Source organism: Pan troglodytes, chromosome 11, assembly GCF_028858775.2.
Source record: "Pan troglodytes isolate AG18354 chromosome 11, NHGRI_mPanTro3-v2.0_pri, whole genome shotgun sequence".
Lineage (NCBI taxonomy): Eukaryota > Metazoa > Chordata > Mammalia > Primates > Hominidae > Pan > Pan troglodytes.
The window spans coordinates 78877179-78897321 of record NC_072409.2 but is presented as its reverse complement, the minus strand read 5'-3'; positions in this window follow the sequence as shown (position 1 = coordinate 78897321).

The window sequence follows — 20143 nt, the reverse complement described above, 5'->3', positions numbered from 1 at the left end:
CCAGCTAATTTTTGTATTTTTAGTAGAGACGGGGTTTCACCATGTTGGTCAGGCTGGTCTCAAACTCCTGCCCTTGTGATCCGCCCGCCTCGGCCTCCCAAAGTGCTGGGATTACAGGCGTGAGCCACCGCGCCCGGCCCACTTCTGACAGTCTTAAAATGTATTTTAAACAAATAAAAAAGTCTAATTCCACTTTCAGAAGCATGCTTTGTTCTTGTTCCTGGTCATAATGTTTCTTTCTCATTTAATAATTTTGAAGATTTAGGAAAAAATTATTAGGCTCAGGACTTTTTTTTTTTTTTTTTTTGAGATGGGGTCTCGCTCTGTTGCCCAGGCTGGATTGCAGTGGCATGATCTCGGCTCACTGCAACCTCTGTCTCCTGAGTTCAAGCAATTCTCCTGCCTCAGCCTCCCAAGTAGCTAGGATTACAGACATGCATCACCACCCCCAGCTAATTTTTGTATTTTTAGTAGTTTTTAGTAGAGTCGGGGTTTCACCATGTTGGCCAGGCTGGGCTCGAACTCCCAACCTCAAGCAGTCCTCCCGTCTTAGCCTCCCAAAGTGCTGGGATTACAGGCGTGAGCCACCGTGCCTGGCTAGGTTCAGGATTTTAAAAGAATATTTGTTTTGAAAATGGAAGAATACAACATTTTTAAGAGTTGAAGATGGCATATTCCTAGTTTGTGGGTCTTGTGGTATGTTATCGTAGAGCTCCTTCAATATGTATAATTTGGAACACAGCCCCTTTAGTTTGTCAGCATTTGGCACATACGGGATACCTAACAGATCGTAGGTAAATTTAATTAGAATTCTGTTTTTGTGTATAGAGTACAGCTCTTTACATAGTATGATTTGAAGTGAAATAATGGCTTAAGGTAAGTGGCTTTTGAAATTGAAATGAAATTATGGCTTCAACAACTTAGGGCAGTAAGTCTTCTAACTGTTTTATGTCAAATCCTTTTTCTCCCAAAAACATGTTCATAACAGTTTTAGATACAATTTAACAGGATGGAGAACTCATCTAGAGGCAGTTGCTGAATTCCTGACGTTTATTAGGCACTCAACCAAGACTTGATAACTAATTAAAATTTGAGTAGAGTGGGTTACCTATTTGAATTTTAGGTTTTCAAATATATATTTTATTTGATCTGGGTCTTCACATATGCAGGTTTTTTTCCCCTGTGTGAGTTAATTTCCAACTTGCCTGGCTGACACCTACTTATCTCTCAAATATCGGTTTAAAAGGTCACTTCTGAATGAGGTGTAATGGTCATAGGTTCTCAATTAGTGGTTGTTGTTGGGTCTGTTAGAATTCTGCAGTAGTTAGCTTTGACTTTGGGTAACTTAATTACTTTATTGGTAAAAAATACATTTTTTTCCATTAAAGTTATAAAGCTAAAATGAGAGAATGAGTAGACTTAACATAATAGGCAAATATTTTGATAAAAGTCTTCATAACTACATGATAAGTTCATGATCATTGTGGCAAACATGGGCTTATACCTTCCACTATGGTTTTTTCTGTTTTTGGTTTGTTTGTTTGTTGTTTTTCTTTTGAGACGTCTCTCACTCTGTTGCCCAGGCTGGAGAGCAATGGTGTGATCATGGTTCACTGCAGCTTTGACCCCAGGCGGAAGCATTCCTCTCAAATAGCTGGAACTATAGACATGTGCCACCATACCCAGTTAATTTTTGTATTTTTTGTAGAGATAGGATTTTGCCTTTAGGATATTGCTACAACCACCACTGTGAAACCACAGGCCCATATGCTAAAACAGCCCTGGGAGACAGTTGACTCCTCCCCTTCTCCCATTTTGCAGATGGAGACACTAAGGCCCAGAGAAGGAAATAGAATTGCCAAAGGTTCTACAGTGAGTTCATGGGAGGGGCAAGACTAATGAGAAAACAGACATCTCTTGGACACTCACTGGGCACTGTGCTTTGCATACATGATCATATTCCATCCTCAAAACAAACCTATGCAGCAGGTTTTGTTAGTACTCCGGTTTCACAGATGAAGCCTCAACTCTGAGGCTCAGACACTGGGAAGTTGCCCAGGATCACACAGTTAGGAGATGGCAGAGCTGGAATTTGAAAGCCAGTCTGATTTTCCACACAAATCGTTTGACCACTAACACTTTCGGGTTGCCTAAAACCCAGGCCCCGTCTCCCCACTCCCCTAAGTCCACTCTATCCCTGTAGTCCTCCATTATGTTACATTGACTCCTAAAGAAAAAAGATCCAGATGGTCACAGCTTTGGAGGATTTGCAAAGCACTTCTGTGCCTTCCTGCACATCATCTCAGGAGATCCTGATACCAGACCAAGCTTGTAGCCTGGCCAGAAATAGCATGCTCATTTCATAAAGCAAGAACTGTTGGGTTTCCTTCAATCTAATGATTTCACCACCATCTGTGCGATAGCTGAGCAAAGTCAACAGGTTGATAAACTCCTGTGGTAGGAATGGGGACCCATGACCTGCCAATAGGGAAGAACAGACATACGGAACTTGGCCAGGGAAACTTAATCCAGAAGAAAAAAGTGTATTTTCTCTCCTTATATGTTTTAAATAGAATAATGAGAATCCTGGATTTTATTTTATTTTTTTAATTAAAATTAATTAATTTATTTTGAGACAGACTCTAGTTCTATTGCCCAGGCTGGAGTGCAGTGTCCCAGTCTCAGCTCACTGCAACCTCTGCTTCCCGGGTTCAAACGATTTTCCTGCCTCAGCCTCCCAAGTAGCTGGGACTATAGGCGCCCACCAACACGCCTGGCTAAGTTTTGTATTTTTAGTAGAGACGGGGTTTTGCCATGTGGCCAGGCCGAGATAATCCTGATTTTAAAAACTCAACTCTAGTGTTTATATTTTAATTTATTCTCAGAAGGGTAGGAGGGTCTAGAGGAAATGCAAAACGTGAGTCTTATTTTATGATTTGCTATGGTAAGGCACATTTAATCCCGTTCTTCAGTGAAAGGATTTACGAAGGATACAACACAATGTACCTGTCTGTTGCCTTCATTGTATTTTTTCCCAGATTTTTATTTAGTTTGCAATGTTACAACAATAAGGGAAATTAAAAGGAAAGAAAATTATCCATAATCCTACCACCCTAACAAATGAACTGTTCAGTGTTCCTCTTACTTCAGGCAAAATTTACATAGGTGATTTATGAGTGTAGTTACAGCCTCGCGTTCATTCAGCTTTCACACCTGACAGTTTATCATTATAATGCCACAGGTTTTCGTGATTATCATTTAAAAATAAATATTTTAATAATTATTTTAATGGCTGCTTAATACTCTTTTAAGTGGATATATCATTCCCTAGTATTATATATTTAGAAGGACTCCAGTTTTTCACTATCACAGATAATCCCAAAGTGCATGTCTTCATACATATCACATTCTCCTATTTTTGTCATTTCTTTAAAATCCCCAGATCTAGATTTTGCTGGGTCAAAGGGCCTGAATGCTTGCATGGCTCTTGATATATATGGGCAAATCACTTTGCCAAAGGCTTTTATACATTTACTTTGCCTCTAGTAATGGATGAGGAGGATAGTCTCATACCATGCACTTGCCACAACCAAGGGAAATCTACCAACAAATGAAATGTAACTTGATAAGCAATGTTTTTACTTCATTTTGACAAATGGCTTGACAAGCCTGTCGCAGGCTCTCTATTCTCTTATCTCTGTTGCTGTCATAAATTAAGTGCCTATACCAAGAATCTGGGAATGAGGCAAAGCAATTATAATACCCATTTTATAGCTGAGGAAACTGAGTCTCAAATCAGGGTTTTTCCCAATAGGCTGGACAGTGAGTAAGTGGAAGTGCTGAGACTTTGGTAATATCATCAACTGTTGTGAACCAAAGATGATGCATTGGTTCCTTATAACCTCCTGGAATGTCTTCTGGGTTTTGAAGCTAGGAAAGCATGTTCACATCAGGTACATTTGTAACTTTTTTTCAGCAGACCTCATAGGCCTTCCAGCCTCCAATTGCTACTCACATCATGGGCTTACTTTGGAGGAGACTTTTGATATATTTTATTTGCCAGAGAATCTGTGACTTTCAGAGCTGGAGGGAACATCAGAGATAATCTCATTCTACTGGGAGAATGGAGATGGAGAAACAGTCCCAAAGAAGAGCAAGGATTTTTCCAGGTTCATTCACGGAGCTGACAGCAGAGTTAGGATCTACATTCTGGTTTAAAATGGTGCCTAGGCCGGGTACCATGACTCACACCTGTAATCCCAGCACTTTGGGAGGCCAAAGCAGGTGGATGTGCTTGAGCTGAAGAGCTGAGACAAGCCTGGGCAAAATGGTGAAACCCTGTCTCTACAAAAACACAAAAATAGCAGGGTGTGATGGTGCGTGCCTGTAGTCCCAGTTACTTGGGGGGCTGAGTCAAGAGAATAACTTGAGCCCAGGAGGTTGAGGCTGCCATGAGCCATGTTTGCACCATTGCACTCCAGCCTGGGTGACAGAGACCCTGTCTCAAAAACAAACAAATAAATAAATAATGAAAAAAAACTACTTTAAAAACGTTGCCTAGAGCATATAAGTGGGCAACTTGTATATTGTGAGATATTCAAAAATGAGTATTTTTTCTTTTCTTTTTTTTTTTTTTTTTGAAATGGGGTCTCACTCTGTCGCCCAGGCTGGAGTGCAGTGGCAGTCTTGGCTTACTGCAACCTCACCTCCCAGGCTCAAGCGATCCTCCCATCTCAGACTCCTGAGTAGCTGGGACTACAGGAAAATGGCACCAAGTCCAGCTAATGTTTTGCATTTTGGTAGAGATGGGGTTTCACCATGTAGTCCAGGCTGGTCTTGAACTGCTTGCCTAGGCTCTGCTCTCAGCTCCTGAGCTCAAGCAATCCGCCTGCCTTAGCCTCCCAGAGTGCTGGGATTACAGGCGTGAGCCACTGCGCCTGGTCCTTAAGTGAACAGTTTTTAAAAGCAGTGAGAACCATTTGAGAAACACTGGATACCTTATGTTTCTTTTGGAGATCCCTGGTGAAATAGTCTGGGTAACAATATGTTAATGTGAAACAGATTTTTTTAAATTAAAGGATTTGCCATAGTCTGCTACCCCAAATGACAATTTTTTTATTATTTAGTTTTAGTGTTTTTTGGGTATTTGGTTGGGCTTGTTTGTTTATTTTTACTTTGAGGAAATATATCCTTTTTATTAGATTTTACTTTTAGCATGTGTTGTTTATTTATTTATTTACTTATTTTTTACCTGGTAATCAGTGTCACTGTATACTTGCAGAGGTATGTGTACACTTAACAGTATATCTTGGTGATTGTTCCACATTGGTACTTTAAGGGCTTCCTTGTTGTTCTTCATATATTTTTCCTGCAGTGGGGTATTCTGATCAATATGTATTTGAATCTCTAATTGGAATATAGTCTCTACCCTCAGGGAGCTTATAGTCTCCTGGAAGAATGAGGTGTGTTCATTATGGCTGCTGAAAGAAGGGAGCAGGTGCACTGGGAAGAGATACAAAGTTTGGCTGGAAACAGTGGCTCATGCCTGTAATTTCAACATTTTGAGAAGCCGAGGTGGGTGCATCACTTGAGCTCAGGAGTGTGAAGACCAGCCTGGGCAACATGGTGAATCCTAAAAATACAAAAATTAGCCAGGCATGGTGGTGCACGTCTGTAATTGCAGCTACTCCAGTGGCTGAAGCATGAGGATCACCTGAACCTGGGAGGCGGAGGTTGCAGTGAGCCAAGATCACACCACTGCACTCCAGTGTGGGGCGACAGAGCAAGACTGTCTCAAAAAAAAAAAAAAAAAATGGAGAGAGAGAGATAAAATGTAGTAGGCAAGAAGAGAAAAGAGATCATCTCAGCTGGTTTTGGATATTGGACATGAGCTCAAACCTGAGAACTGAGAAGCTGTCTGCTGCAGGTGAGTCTGGATGATGGACAGTGACAAGCAGTTATTCATGTGTGAATCTGGTCAACATGAACATTTAGATACTGAACACAAAAGCTTGATTTTTATTAGCTATATTTGTTGCCCATATATTGGAACAGATCTTAAAGTGGAAGTCAGATGTGTATTATCAGATATCATTTGGAGTAATGAGTGTATTTTCCTAATCTTTCCAACACCAACCTAAAAACTCATGTCAAAAGCATGCATACTAATTAATTTGTTTTCCATATAGTAATAAGATTAACAACCTCGCATTTACATGGGGTACTGAGTCAATAAATACATGCTCAAATAAAACAAGTTCTAATGAGAAAAATTGAATGTGGCAGCAAATCATGTCCCACCCAGCAATCTAGGTTTATGTGTGTTTTTCTGTCTTTGCTACACATATTTTTGTCAGGATCTCACTGTAAACAAGATGATTTCTTTCATGTTGCTTAGGTGAATTTGTTTAGTGAACCACAAAGTCACTGTAAATATTGCACAAATCTGAGTGCCTTGCGGTGTGGCTGGGAATCTTTTAACCTGCTTCAAAAAATGAAATGTGTTCACTGAAAGAACCATATTGGGAGAAAACACTCTTAACATATCAAGGCTCTTAGATATGCAGGCTGGCTCAATTCTATCCTGGACAATAGAAGAATTTGTGGTGGAATAACATGTGACCTTGTACAGTCACTCTACCTCACCTAATCTGGGCCTCAGTTTCTTCCTCTCAACTGGACAGAGTCGGCTAGGTCTGTGAGTGTCCTACCTACTAATCATCAGAATCAGCAGAGGGTGGAGGGTGGCAAGTGAGAGCTTTAAAAAATACACGTGGAGGCCAGGCGTGGTGGCTCACCCCTGTAATCCCAGCACTTTGGGAGGCTTGAGGCAGGCGGATCACGAGGTCAGGAGTTTGATACCCTCCTGGCCAACATAGTGAAACCCTGTCTCTACTAAAAATACAAAAATTAGCTGGGTGCAGTGGCACACTGTAATTCCAGCTACTCAGGGGCACAAGAATCGCTTGGGCCCGGGAGGCAGAGGTTGTAGTGAGCCGAGATCACACCACTGCATTCCTGCCTGGGCGACAGCGAGATTCTGTCTCAAAAAAAAAAAAAAAAAATGCAAACAAAACACATGGCCAACCTGTCCTACTAAATTCCAGTCCCACTAGACCCCAAAACCCCAGTCTCTGAGGGTTGGGGCTCCCAGAGTTTATATTTTTAAAAATAAATTTCTCATGTGGTTTGATGATCAACCAGGTTTGGGACCCTCTGGACTAGACAGATTACCACTAAGATCTTTTCCAGATTTCATGACCATCAAAACTGATTATTCTAAAAACTCATCTTGGAAAATACTGTTGTGTGTCTGGGTGGAAGAACGCTGGTAAGGGAAGCAGGAACCTGGATTCGAGTCCTAGGGCTCCCCTCAAGCTATCCAGGGGACACTGGAAAAGCCACTTCACTCTGGACCTTAGTATCTTCATCCACAAAGTAAAGGCACTGGAGCAGGCAGTGTCAGGGCTCTTCCTCTCACATTCTGCAGCCTAATTAATTCTGATTCCTTTGAGATTCATTGTTTGCACATAAACCACCCTTAGGTGACTGAATACAGAGACTGGTCAGTGAGACTCGTTGGGTTCATCTGCGGTAGCCTACCCATTCTTCCTGAGGCCCAGGGAATCTCTTCTGCCTTGTACCTTTGGTGGGTCCCACCCCTCCACCTCTTTCAGAGGGGCTGAGGGTGTGTTCTGGCCCAGAGCCAGGCACTTCCTCAACCCTCACTCCTTTCCTCCATTTAGGACTCAACTCATTTCAGCTTTTCCTGTTCCTCCAAGACAAGATCTATGAAAGATCCCCGATACCTTATCTCCCACATTCCCAGCCCAGAGATCCCCTACATAGTAAATCCCCAAAAGTATCTGAGAAATGAATGAATGATTGAGTGAACAAATGTCATATCAGCTTCTTTCCAGCTGTAACATTCAATGCCTCTGTCCTCAGAGGGTTCATCCTCAGTGAGGTGAAAGAGGACAAAGTCTTCTCAGGTCTAGATACGGCATAGGACCATGCAAAGAGTGGGCCACTTCTGCCAAACGTTGAGCCTATTAGTTTTACTAACTTCATATGGATGGGATTATACTGGATGTATTCACTGTGTCATGCTGCCTTTTTTTTTTCTTTTTTTTTTTTTAATTTCCAGACACAGTTTCACTCTGTTCTCCAAGCTAGAGTGCAGTAGTGCGACCTTGGCTCACTAGAACCTCCGCCTCCCGGGTTCAAGCGATTCTCATGCCTCAGCCTCCTGAGTCGCTGGAATTACAGGTGCGTGCCACCATGGCCAGCTAATTTTTCTATTTTTAGTAGAGACAGGGTTTCACCATTTGGCCAGGTTGGTCTCGAACTCCTGCATCAAGTGATCTGTAGACCTTGGCCTCCCAAAGTGCTGGGATTACAGGCGTGAGCCACTGTGCCTGGCCTGTGTCTTGCTTCTTTCCACCAATATTATATTCTATATACTTGCTAGGATGGGGGTTATTAGCATTCACTTTTAATTACTCATTAAAGTATATACATATGCTTTGTGCATATTCAGTATCTGCACTATACTTCACAATAAAAGAAGAATTGAGGGAGTCCAAGACGATTGCTGTTTGTTTTCAAGAGACAACCTAGAATGGGTGTTCTCTTTTAGCCACTTTTAGAAAAAGTGGCTGGGCATGGTGGTTCACATCTGCAGTCCCAGCACTTTGTGAGGATGAAGCAGGACAGTCACTGGAGCCCAGGTGTTTGAGACCAGCCTGGCAAACATGGTAAAACCCTGTGTCTACAAAAAATACAAAAATTGGCTGGGCATGCTGGTGAGCACCTGTAGTTCCAGCTACTTTGGAGGCTGAGGCAGGAGGATCACCTTACCCTGGGAGGTTGAGGCTTCAGTAAGTCAAGATCTCACCACTCCACTTCAGCGTAGGCCACATAGTGAGACCATGTCTCAAAAAAAAAAAAGAGTGACTTGGAACCTGTAAGATCTTTACAAAAGGCAAGAACCTTGGGGAAGTTTTTCACATAGGAACTTTACCTCAGAGCTTGCCTTTTCTTCACTCCTTGGCGAGTATTCAGTCAACAGAAGCATTGCCCTCACTATGTAGGTCACACATCACATAAGGCTGTGCCTCACCTACCAAGTGGCCTAACCTGTCTGAGCTTCAGTTTTTTCATATGGAAAATGATGATGTTGCTGGCAGCACGGTGGGAGGTGTGGAGGATGCCCACATAAATAAGGTATGAGGACCCGACTTGCCATACCCTGTGACTGGGCCTAAATCTGCACATATGGCAAGGTAACTGTGTGGAAAATAGGGGTTATAGGCTTTGTGTTGATAAACCTGAGAAAAAGTTTGGGGAAATCATTTTCCACTAACAGACCCAGTTCAGCAACACTTTAGTATTTACCTGCCTAGGCTGCCTCATGCATTGCTCTGTGGCGAGTCAGGGTTTAATGAAGTGGGATAAACCACACACACACACACATTAGCATCAGCACAGGCAGGATTAACTTTACACTCCATTTGCAAGAGGAAAGCTCCTCTCCTAGAGTTTGTTATAAAGAGATTTAGAATCACAGAATGATAGAGGTGGAAGAGAGTCCCTAAGACATCATCATAATCCTATTCCATCATTTTACAGAAGGTCAAAGAGACCTGCCCAAGAGAGCAGAAGAGACCTGCCCAAGGTCACCTACTGAATTAGCACAGAGCTCAGGTTGGACCCCAGTCTCCAGATCCCCAGGCCTACATCCTCTCCGCTTTCTCCTGTATTGCTTAACCACTGCCTTGTAACAAAGGCAGGGTAGCACATTTCTCTTTCTGGCTTTGCTCTATACCCTTGATACTCACACCCTCCATATTCAGGTTTTATGGTGTATGAGCAAGATTTGCATGTACCCAGCTGAGCCAGCCTCCCTCATGTCAGTGTAGCTTTGCACTTGCTGTTTCCTTTGTCTTCATTGGTCTTCCCTCTCTACTCTTTCCAGAGAGATTCTATTCAGTGTTGCCTTCCCCAGGAATTCTCTGAACCATGCCCTCTCCCATCTCTCTAGACTTTGAGCCCCTCTAGAGTAGGGACTTCATCTTCTTTGCCTTTGTATCTCACTGCCTAGCAGGGGAATAGCATGTGGAAGATACAGAGTAAACACTTGCTGAATGAACAAATGACCAGATGAAATAATAAATAATTAAACATACAAATGAATGAATGAAGTCAAAGGCAGAGAGGAGGCAGTATGGGTCTCAAGCAACCTGGAGCTCTTAACAACTTGCCAATTTAGCTCAAGTCCTTCCTTGTGGAGCTCTGGCCTGTTCTGGATGTTTTCCATGACAACCATGGTCCATGACCTGCCTCCTTGGGATGGCCTGGACTCTGACCACATATCACTGAGCTGAATCTACCGTAGCCCTGGGCTTTCATCTCAGGCCCCAGATAAACTGTCAATGAGCCATCAATTCTGTCCTTGCCACCATCTTCAACCAGTTTTCCCAGGGCTGCCTGCACTGGGGGATACACCTAGAAAATTTCCACGTGAGACGTGAAGCCTATGTCTTCAGGGTGACCGTGCCCCTCAGGGTGGAGTGCCAACACAGATTCCCCATGGGCATCTCAATTCTAGCAACTTGATTAGAGAAGGCACCTTCAGATGTCCCTCGTTTATATAGACTCCTGAGAGGGAAAGTTGGGAGTGTGTATAAGTACCTATATACATGTATTTGACTGGGATAGGCATTGACGTAAAAGTCAGGAGACTAGGGGTTCAGCCCCAACTTTGTCAGCATGACAAAATGGTTAAGCATGTGGACTCTGGAATTGTACTGCTGGGTTAGAATCCCAGCTCTCGCACTTACTAGCTGTTCAGCCTTGGGGAGGTTACCTAATCGTGGTGTGCTTCATTTCCCCACCTATAGAATGGAGACAATGATATTCTCTGCCTCATAGAGCTGCTGTGAAGAACACATGAGGTAGGCTGGGCTCCGTGGCTCACACATGTAATCTCAGTGCTTTGAGAGGCCAAGACGAAAGGATCGCTTGAACCCAGGAGTTTGAGGTTACAGTGAACTATGATCATGCCACTGCACTCCAGTCTGGGTGACAGAGTGAGACCCAGTCTCTGGAAAAAAAAGAATATGTGAGGTAATATATGTAATGTGTTTAGAATAGTGCCAGGCCCACAGTAAGTGTTAAATAAATGTTAGGAATTGTTATTTTCTCAGACCCTTAGTTCATGTTATTCCTTCTGCCTGGAATGTTCTACCCTCTGGCTTTCTGCATGCCCAGCTCCTTCTCCTTCAAGTCTCCACTTAAGGTCGTCTCCTCAGGGAGACCTTCCTTGACCTTATCTAGAATATATTCTCCCCCTCACTCCTGCATCACTGAATACATAGAGGATGGATCAGGGTGTCTCTGAATCTCTTCTGGTTCTTATCTTGTGTATTTTCCACAATGTTATTTTTTAGGCACACCGTTCCTCCCATAAGCCTAGGCTATTGATTTATGTGATTAATACAGAGTAACAAACTTGTAAACTGCAGGCATATTTGATCTGGAACAGGCTGAGGAATCTGGCACCATCCGGTGGGCCACTGATTGTATTTCCAGTTTGCATCTGGTCCTTCTTGTTACATCTTTTCTCCTGTGCCAGAAGTTTCATTGCCAAAAGTGGTCAGAGACTTAAATGTTTACTTTTTCGTTTTGGCAGCATCAGTAAACTGGATTATTAAAGTTTTGTCTTCCCTCTTTGAAACCCCCAAAAGAAAAGAAATTACAAGAAGAAATCTTGGCATACAAAGAAAATAATTCAAAGAATGTAATCATAATAGTAGTCAATGGTTTTCAGACTGACATCTGTACATTAAGAATATGTAAAAATACCAATTTTATGCTCTGACAACTTATTCTGAATTGGGGTGGGGTAATATCTTGGGAATCCCAATGTGAAAGCATTACATAATGTCAGCTATTCATGTGCTTCTTTGATGAGATATCAACAGGAATGTGAATTCCTAAAGGGAGAGTGGTCTTAACAAGTGGGAGGGGAGAGGGAACGCATAAGAAAAGGAAGGAAAGGGCTGGGTGTGGTGGCTCACACCTGTAATCTCAGCACTTTGGGAGGCGGAGGCGGGTGGATCACCTGATGTCAGGAGTTCGAGACCAGCCTGGCCAACATGGTGAAACCCCTGTCTCCACTAAAAATTACAAAAAAAAAAATTAGCCAGGCGTGGTGGTGGGTGTCTGTAATCCCTGCTACTCAAGAGGCTGAGGCAGGAGAATCGCTTGAACCTGGGTGGCAGAGGTTGTGGTGAGCTGAGAATGTGCCATTGCACTCCAGCCTGGGCAACGAGCAAGAACTCTATCTCAAAAAAAAAAAAAAAAAAAAAGAGGGACAAAGGAAGAGAGAAGATGTCAAATCATAATGAAAGAGTGGTTGTGTAAAGAAAAGTTAATGCATATATTTTTAAACAATACATACAATCCCAAATCTAAGCCAACCATATCTAGGGGTTACTTATCTCTGTTTTGAGTTTCCACAATTACCACCATGATGGCATTGAACATCATGTGGGGAAGAGGTGTGCAGCAGCACACCATTATATCGTGTTTCCGCCATACAGATCAAATAGAGGTAAATTGCCTTAAGAACTAAGACAATAGTACAACAATTAAGAGCTGGGTGTGCTGGTTGATGCCTGTAATCCCAGCACTTTGGGAGGCTGAGGTAGGAGGATTGCTTGAGCCCAGGAGTGCGAGACTGCCTGGGCAACATAGGGAAACCCATCTCTACAAAAAATTTAAAATAGCAGGCCTGGTGGTGCACACCTGTAGTTCTACTCTCTCAGGAGGCTGAGGTGGGAAGATCACTTCAGCCTGGGAGTTTGAACTTAAAGTGAGCTATGATTGTGCCACTGCACTCCAGCCTGGGCAACAGAGCTACAAAACAAATAAGAAAACAAACAAACAAAAACCCAAAAAACACAATTAGGAAATGATGAATTTTAAATATTGTTACCATATGAAAATATTTCTTTAATTGTAAGTGTGATTCTTCTGCCTCAGCCTCCCAAGTAGCTGGGACTACAGGCGCGTACCACCACACTCAGCTAATTGTAAGTTCATATAATTTAATTTTTAAGAATGAATGGGTTTAACCAGCAGCTTGGAGAATTCCTTAAAATTTGACAATCAGCTCTCATGAGCCAATCTGAGCCAGCTGAGGCACAATGCTGCCCCTATCCCACCAAAACTGTGTTACCCCTCACCTGGTCTCAGGCAATAGTCTCCTAACTGGCCTCTAACATCTAGTCTCACCTTCCCCACACTAGCCACTAGAAAGGGTGTATAAAACATGTAATTGACCACATTACTCTTCTTAAAACCTTCCATGGGTTTTGATTGTCCTGAGGATAAAATCCTGTTCCTTATCTACCATACCTGGACTTTGTGACCAGACCCAAACCTTCCTCTATAGCTTCCCAGTAAGTCTATTCTTTCACGGTGTTTTCCTCTCTCCCTCCATTCCCCAACATGCTGTGCTCCAGTCAGGCCAGCTCACTTGCAGTTTCACAAACTCACAAGGCTGAGTCATGCCTCTATGCCATGGCTCTTGCAGAGCCTCCTGGCTGGTGTGCTTCAGCCTGATCCTGGTTTCTGCAGAGAACACTCACTCCTATGTCAAGATTCAAAGAGTCACTCATGCAAACTTTTCTCATTCTCTTAATTACATATAAACAACAACCTCCTCCCCTTTGAGATGGAGTTTCACTCTTGTTGCCCATGCTGGAGTAAAATGGCGCTCCATTTCAGCTCACTGGAACCTCTGCCTTCTGGGTTCAAGCGATTCTCCTGCCTCAGCCTCCTGAGTAGTTGGGATTACAGGCACCCACCATCACACCCGGCTAACTTTTTGTATTTTTAGTAGAGATGGGGTTACACCATGTTGGCCAGGCTGGTCTTGAACTCCTGACTTCAGGTGATCCGCCCACCTCAGCTTCCCAAAGTGCTGGGATTACAGGCGTGAGCCACTATGCCTGGCCTACCACAATTTTTTGAAAAGGAGGATCAGTTCATGGATCTGAGGATCTGAGTTTAGGGGATCAGAGGAGGAGGGTGGGGTGAAAATAGAGCAGTGATGAAACTTCTCTGTAAATTACCTCTCTGCCTTTCTGCCTCCCTTTTTGCCTGCCACACAGGCTGAGCCAGGTCCTATTTTGGGGCCAAACACATATGCTTGTGTGCACTCAGAGATGAATAAGACAGAGCACCTCCCCTGGAGGAGTCAGTGCTACAGATAAGTCAGGGAGGAAGTATGGGAGCCAATTTCACAGGTGGAATAATAAGGGAGATCATACGTCATGACTCGAAATCTTCCCATTATTCTCCTTCCCCTCTGACCCCCGTGCATGCTTCTGAGTCTCCTTGAGAGGAAACCCCATAATATTTCTGGAGTCAAGATTAGATGAGAAGATTTAATAGCATCAGAAGAAACATCTGGGTCCAATTATGAAGCTTTAAATGGAGCCTTTACATTTCATACTTGGAATTAAGGCTAGTGAATCCTCCAGATGTTTTCAAATAAACCAAACTATCACAGAGACAACAGGAGAGTAATTGAAAATGGACTGAGAGAGACCTTGAGCATAGGCAGTCTGAGGTAACACTAAGCAAGCTCACAATATCCCTTGCAAAAAATCTACTAGCAATAGATGTGTATGTCAAAGAATCTAAGAATTTGGGAGCTTAACAGGACCTGCCTTGGCAGTTACTAAGTCTTTTTCCTCATTTTACAGATGAGGAAACCAAAGTGCACAGAGATTAAGTGGTTTGAAACTTCACACAGGAATATTATGTCATACCTGGCACTATAGTCCCATGCTTTGACTTTTAGTTGAGTGAGGGCCCTTGATTTTCTGCTCACCTATTGCTTTCCTTCAATAAAATGTTCTAACCTTATATTTTATTTTATTTTTATTTTATTTATTTATTTTTTGAGATGGAGTCTCACTCTGTCACCCAGACCGGAGTGCAGTGGCGTCATCTCAGCTCACTACAACCTCTGCCGCCCAGGTTCAAGCCATTCTCCTGTCTCTGCCTCCTGAGTAGCTGGGATTACAGGCGCCTGCCACTATGCCCTGCTAATTTTTGTAGTTTTAGTAGAGACGGGGTTTCACCATCTTGGCCAGGCTGGTCTTGAACTCCTGATCTTGTGATCCACCAGCCTTAGCCTCCCAAATTGCTGGGATTACAGGTGTGAGCCACCGTGCCCAGCCTCTAACCTTCTATTTTATAAGTAGGATTTTCTCTTCTAGTGGTGGAATGAGTCAGACAGGGAGAAGCAAGTCCTTGCAAATGATAAATATCTATTGCTATGGGTTGAATTGTGTCCCTCCAAGGGAATGTTGAAGTCCTTATGCTAGTATCTCAGAATATGACCTTATTTGGAAACAGGGTCATTGCAGATATCAGTTAAGATATGATGGATCCTTTTTTCTGTTTGTTTGAGACAGAGTCTCACTCTGTTGCCCAGGCCTGAATGCAGTGGCTCGATCTCGGCTGACTGCAACCTCTGTCTCCCGGGTTCAAGTGATTCTTCTGCCTCAGCCTCCCAAGTAGCCAGGACTACAGTCACGTGCCACCAGACTCAGCTAATTTTTGTATTTTTAATAGAGACGGGGTTTTGCCATGTTGGCCGGGCTGGTCTCGAACTCCTGACCTCAGGTGATCCATGTGTCTCTGCCTCCCAAAGTGCTGAGATTACAGGCATAAGCCACCATGCCCAGCCTGATGGGTTCTCAATTCAATATGACTGATGGCCTCATGGGAGGAAGAATAAGACACACAGGAAGAAGATGTAGCCATGTGATGACAGAGGCAGAGGTTGGAGTGATGCATCTACAAACCAAGGATTGCCAAGAACCTACAGAAGCCAGGAAGAGGCAGGGAGGGTTCTTCCTTAAAGCCATCAGAGAGCATGGACCTGCCAACATCTTGATCTCGGACTTCTAGCCTCCAAAACTGTGAGAAAAGAAATTCTTGCTGTTTTAAGTCACCCCACTTTTTGGTAATTTGTTGTGGGCAGCCCTAGGAAATGAATACAGTACACAAATGTTGCCAGCATGTGAGTTTCCTTGGGCCAAAAGAGGTGGGTTCCATCAGGCCTTGGGGTAGAGGCAGTTATGAAACAAAAGTTGGGCTGGGCTCGAATATTTGGTAGCAATAAGCCCCAAAGTTCAAGCAGCCAGCATGTCCCAATCAGATTCTAATCTGGGATACTAACAATGGATGATGAGCAGAATCAGAAGCAAAGGTGGAGGAAATATTTGTCTTCCCATTTGAAGAAGTTGCAGTTCCAAATCTTTGATTCAGCAATTCTGATTGGGATACAGAATTTTACAGTTTATGCAAGTTGCATCTCTCAGGTACACGTAGCTGACATGAAAAGCAGCAAGTTCTCTTCCTTGTTCTCACCAAACTCCTCGTACCGCATACCCAGTCACAGACTTATATATGTTCAAAAGCCAGAAAAGAGTGTAAGGTGGTTGTTAAAACCTCACTCACTTTGGAGTGTTGCTGGACCACTGCAGGCTGACTTCAGTCCAGAGAGATGTGCCCATTTACTCGCTGTTAAGTCTTTGAATTAGAGTCTCTGCAGGAAACAGGTGTACATTCTGAATGAAGAATTGAGTAGTTTCATGAAGGGACAGTTTACAGAGGGGTGGGTAGAACTCAGGGAAGACAACAAGGTATGGCACCCTAGGGCTAGCCATTGCAGGGAGCATTCACCTTTTAGTTACACCTAAAAGGGCCAGGAAGGAAGGGAGTGGCTGTATGAAGAAGGTCACCTGACAGGAGCTGTGGTCTTTTGTAGAGGAACGCAATCAACTCATGGAGACGCAGCAGAGAGGGAGCCAGCACACTAACGGTGTGACTTCATTCCCCTCCTGTCCTCCTAAATTTAGCTCATGCTGCCTATTGTCCAACCTCAACCAAAGACCAAAAGATAAGGAAGCTTTTCAAACTTAAGGGTGATAGACTGAAAGCGTTCCCCCTAAGATCAGAAACAATATAAGGATGCCTGCTTTCATCACTGCTACTCAACATGGTACTGGGAGTCCTAGCCAGAGCATCTTGGAAAGAAAAAGTAAAACACTGTCATCATTTGGAATCACAATAGTCATCCAAATTGGAAAGGAAGAAATAAATATTTACAGTTGCAGAACACAGGACTCTACATATAGAAAATCCCAAGGAATACACAAAAAAATCTATTAGATCTAGTAAATTGATTTAGCAAATTTCTAGGGTACAAGATCAACACACAAAAACCAGTTGTGTTTCTGTACATCACCAAGGAACAATCCTAAAAAAAAATTCCATTCATAATAGCATCCAGAAGAATCAAATACAATTCTTAGGAATTTTATTCTGATTGGGATATAGAATTTTATGGTTTATGCAAGTTGCATCTCTCAGGTATGCATTTGATCAGACCATTCATCAAGAAAGGTGAAGGACATGTACACTGAAAAGTATAAAACTGCTGAATAAAATTTAAAGAGACCTAACTTAACATGAAATTCCATGGTTATGTATCAGAAAACTTAATATTGTTAAGATGGCAGTACTCCCAAAATGACTTACAGATTCAATGCAATCCCTATAAAAATTTTAATGGCCATTTTTGTGTAAATTTAACCAAGGAGGTGAAGGACTCGCACACTGAAAAGTATAAAACTGCTGAATAAAATTTAAAAAGACCTAATTTAATATAATGAAATTCCATGGTTATGTATCAGAAAACTTAATATTGTTAAGATGGCAGTACTCCCAAAATGATCTACAGATTCAATGCAATCCCTATAACAATTTTAATGGCCATTTTTGTGTAAATGGAAAGGTTGATCCTCAAATTCACACAGAATTGCATGAGGCCCTAAACAGCCAAAACAATATTGAAAAAGAGAAATAAAGTACTACAAAGCTACAATAATCAAAACAGTGTGGTGCTGGCATAAGGATAGACGTATATATCAACAGAATAGAGTTGAGAGTCCAGAAATAAACCCAAACACCTATGGCGAATTGATTTATCAACAAGGGTGCCAAGAACATTCAATAGGGAAAAAAAAGTGTCTTCAGAAGATGGTGCTGGAACTGGGAAACTACATGCAAAAGAATGAAGTTGGACCCCTACCTCACTCCATATACAAAGATTAACTGAAATGGATCAATTACCTAAATATAAGAGCCAAAAGTATAAAACTATTAGAAGAAAGCAGGGGTAAATCTCTATGAGCTTGGATTTGGCAATGGATTCTTAGAACTAACACTAAAGCACAAGCAACAAAAGAATACATCAATTAGATTTCACAAAAATTAAAACCTTTCCAAATCAAAGGATATTATCAATAAAGTGAAAAGGTAACCTACAGAATGGGAGAAAATACTTATAAATCATATCTCATAAGGGTTTAGTATTCAGAATATATAAAAAATGCTCAGCCAGGTGCAGTGGCTTGCTTCTTTAATCCCAGCACTTTGGGAGGCTGAGGCAGGCTCATCCCTTGAGCCCAGGAGTTGGAGATCAGCCTGGGCAACATGGCAAAACTCTGTCTTTACAAAAAATACAAAAATTAGCTGAATGTGGTGGTTCACAACTGAAGTCTCAGCTACTCAGGAGGCTGAGGTAGGAGGATTGATTGAGCCCCAGAGGCAGAGGTTGCAGGGAGCCGAGATCACACTACTGCACTCCAGCTTAGGTGACAGAGCGAGACCCTGTCTCAAAAAAAAAAAAAAAAAAAAAAAAAAATTTGTGACTCAACAACAAAAATACAAACAATTCAATTTAAAAATTGATAGTGGATTTGAATAGATAGTTCTCCAGAGAAGATGTACAAATAGCCTACATTCACATTAAAATGTTCAACTTTATTGGTCATTAAAGAAATTTAAGTCAAAATCACAATGAAATGCCATTTCACACCCACTAGGATTACTATAACTTAAAAAATTGAAAATAACAAGTGTTGGTAAGTATGTGAAGAAATAGGAATCCTGGTACATTACAGTTTGGAATGTAAAATCATGTAGCCACTGTGGAAAACAGCTTGGTGGTTCCTCAAAAAGTAAAACATTGGATTACCATAATGACCCAATAATTCTAGGTATATGAATAGAAACGAAAACATTTGTTCACATCGAAACTTGTCTGTGAATGTTTGTAGTATCGTTACTCATAACAACCCAAAGGTGGAAACAATCCAAATGCCTGTCAGTAGATGTATGGATAAACAAATTGTGGTATATACATATAATGGAATATTATTCAGCCATTAAAAAGAATGAAATGGCTGACTGAGGTAGGTCACGCCTGTAATCCCACCAGTTTGGGAGGCTGAGTTAGGCAGATTGCTTGAGCCCAAGAGTTTGAGACCAGCTTGGGAAGCATGGCAAAACCCTATCTCTACAAAAAGTACAAAAATTAGCTGGACATGGTGGCATGTCTATAATTCCAGGTACCTGGGAGGCTAAGGTGGGAGGATTGATTGAATCTGGGAGTTCGAGGCTGCAGTGAGCCATGATTTGATCACTACACTCCAGCCTCAGCAACAGATACTGTTTCAAAAAAAAAAAAAAAACAAAGAATGAAGTACTGATATGTGCCACAATGGATGAACCTCAAAAATTTTTGTGTTATGTGAAAGTAGCCAGACATAGAAGGTTACATATGTATGATTTCTTTTCTTTTCTTTTTTTTTTTTTTGGAGACAGAGTCTCACTCTGTCACCCAGGCTGGAGTACAGTGGCGTGATCTTGGCTCACTGCAACCTCTGCCTCCCAGATTCAAGCGATTCTCATTATTCCTACCATTATTCTCATTATTCCTTCTTATTATTCCTATCATACATGATAATAAATAGGAATAAAACCTCTCTTATTATTCCCCCACAGCTGAGCATAGGCACAGAAAAGAGAAAGTTCCAGGGGGTAAGTTCTGAGAGCAACGGCATAGCACAATGAGAAAAAAGCCATTCTCTGGAGGGAGACATCAAACATTCTGAAGAAACTGTGTGGCAGTTCCAGGATTTTAACAGATCTGTCCATAGCAAGTAAGAACAGGGATTGCTAGAGCCATGCAGATAGAGTTGTTGAAGAC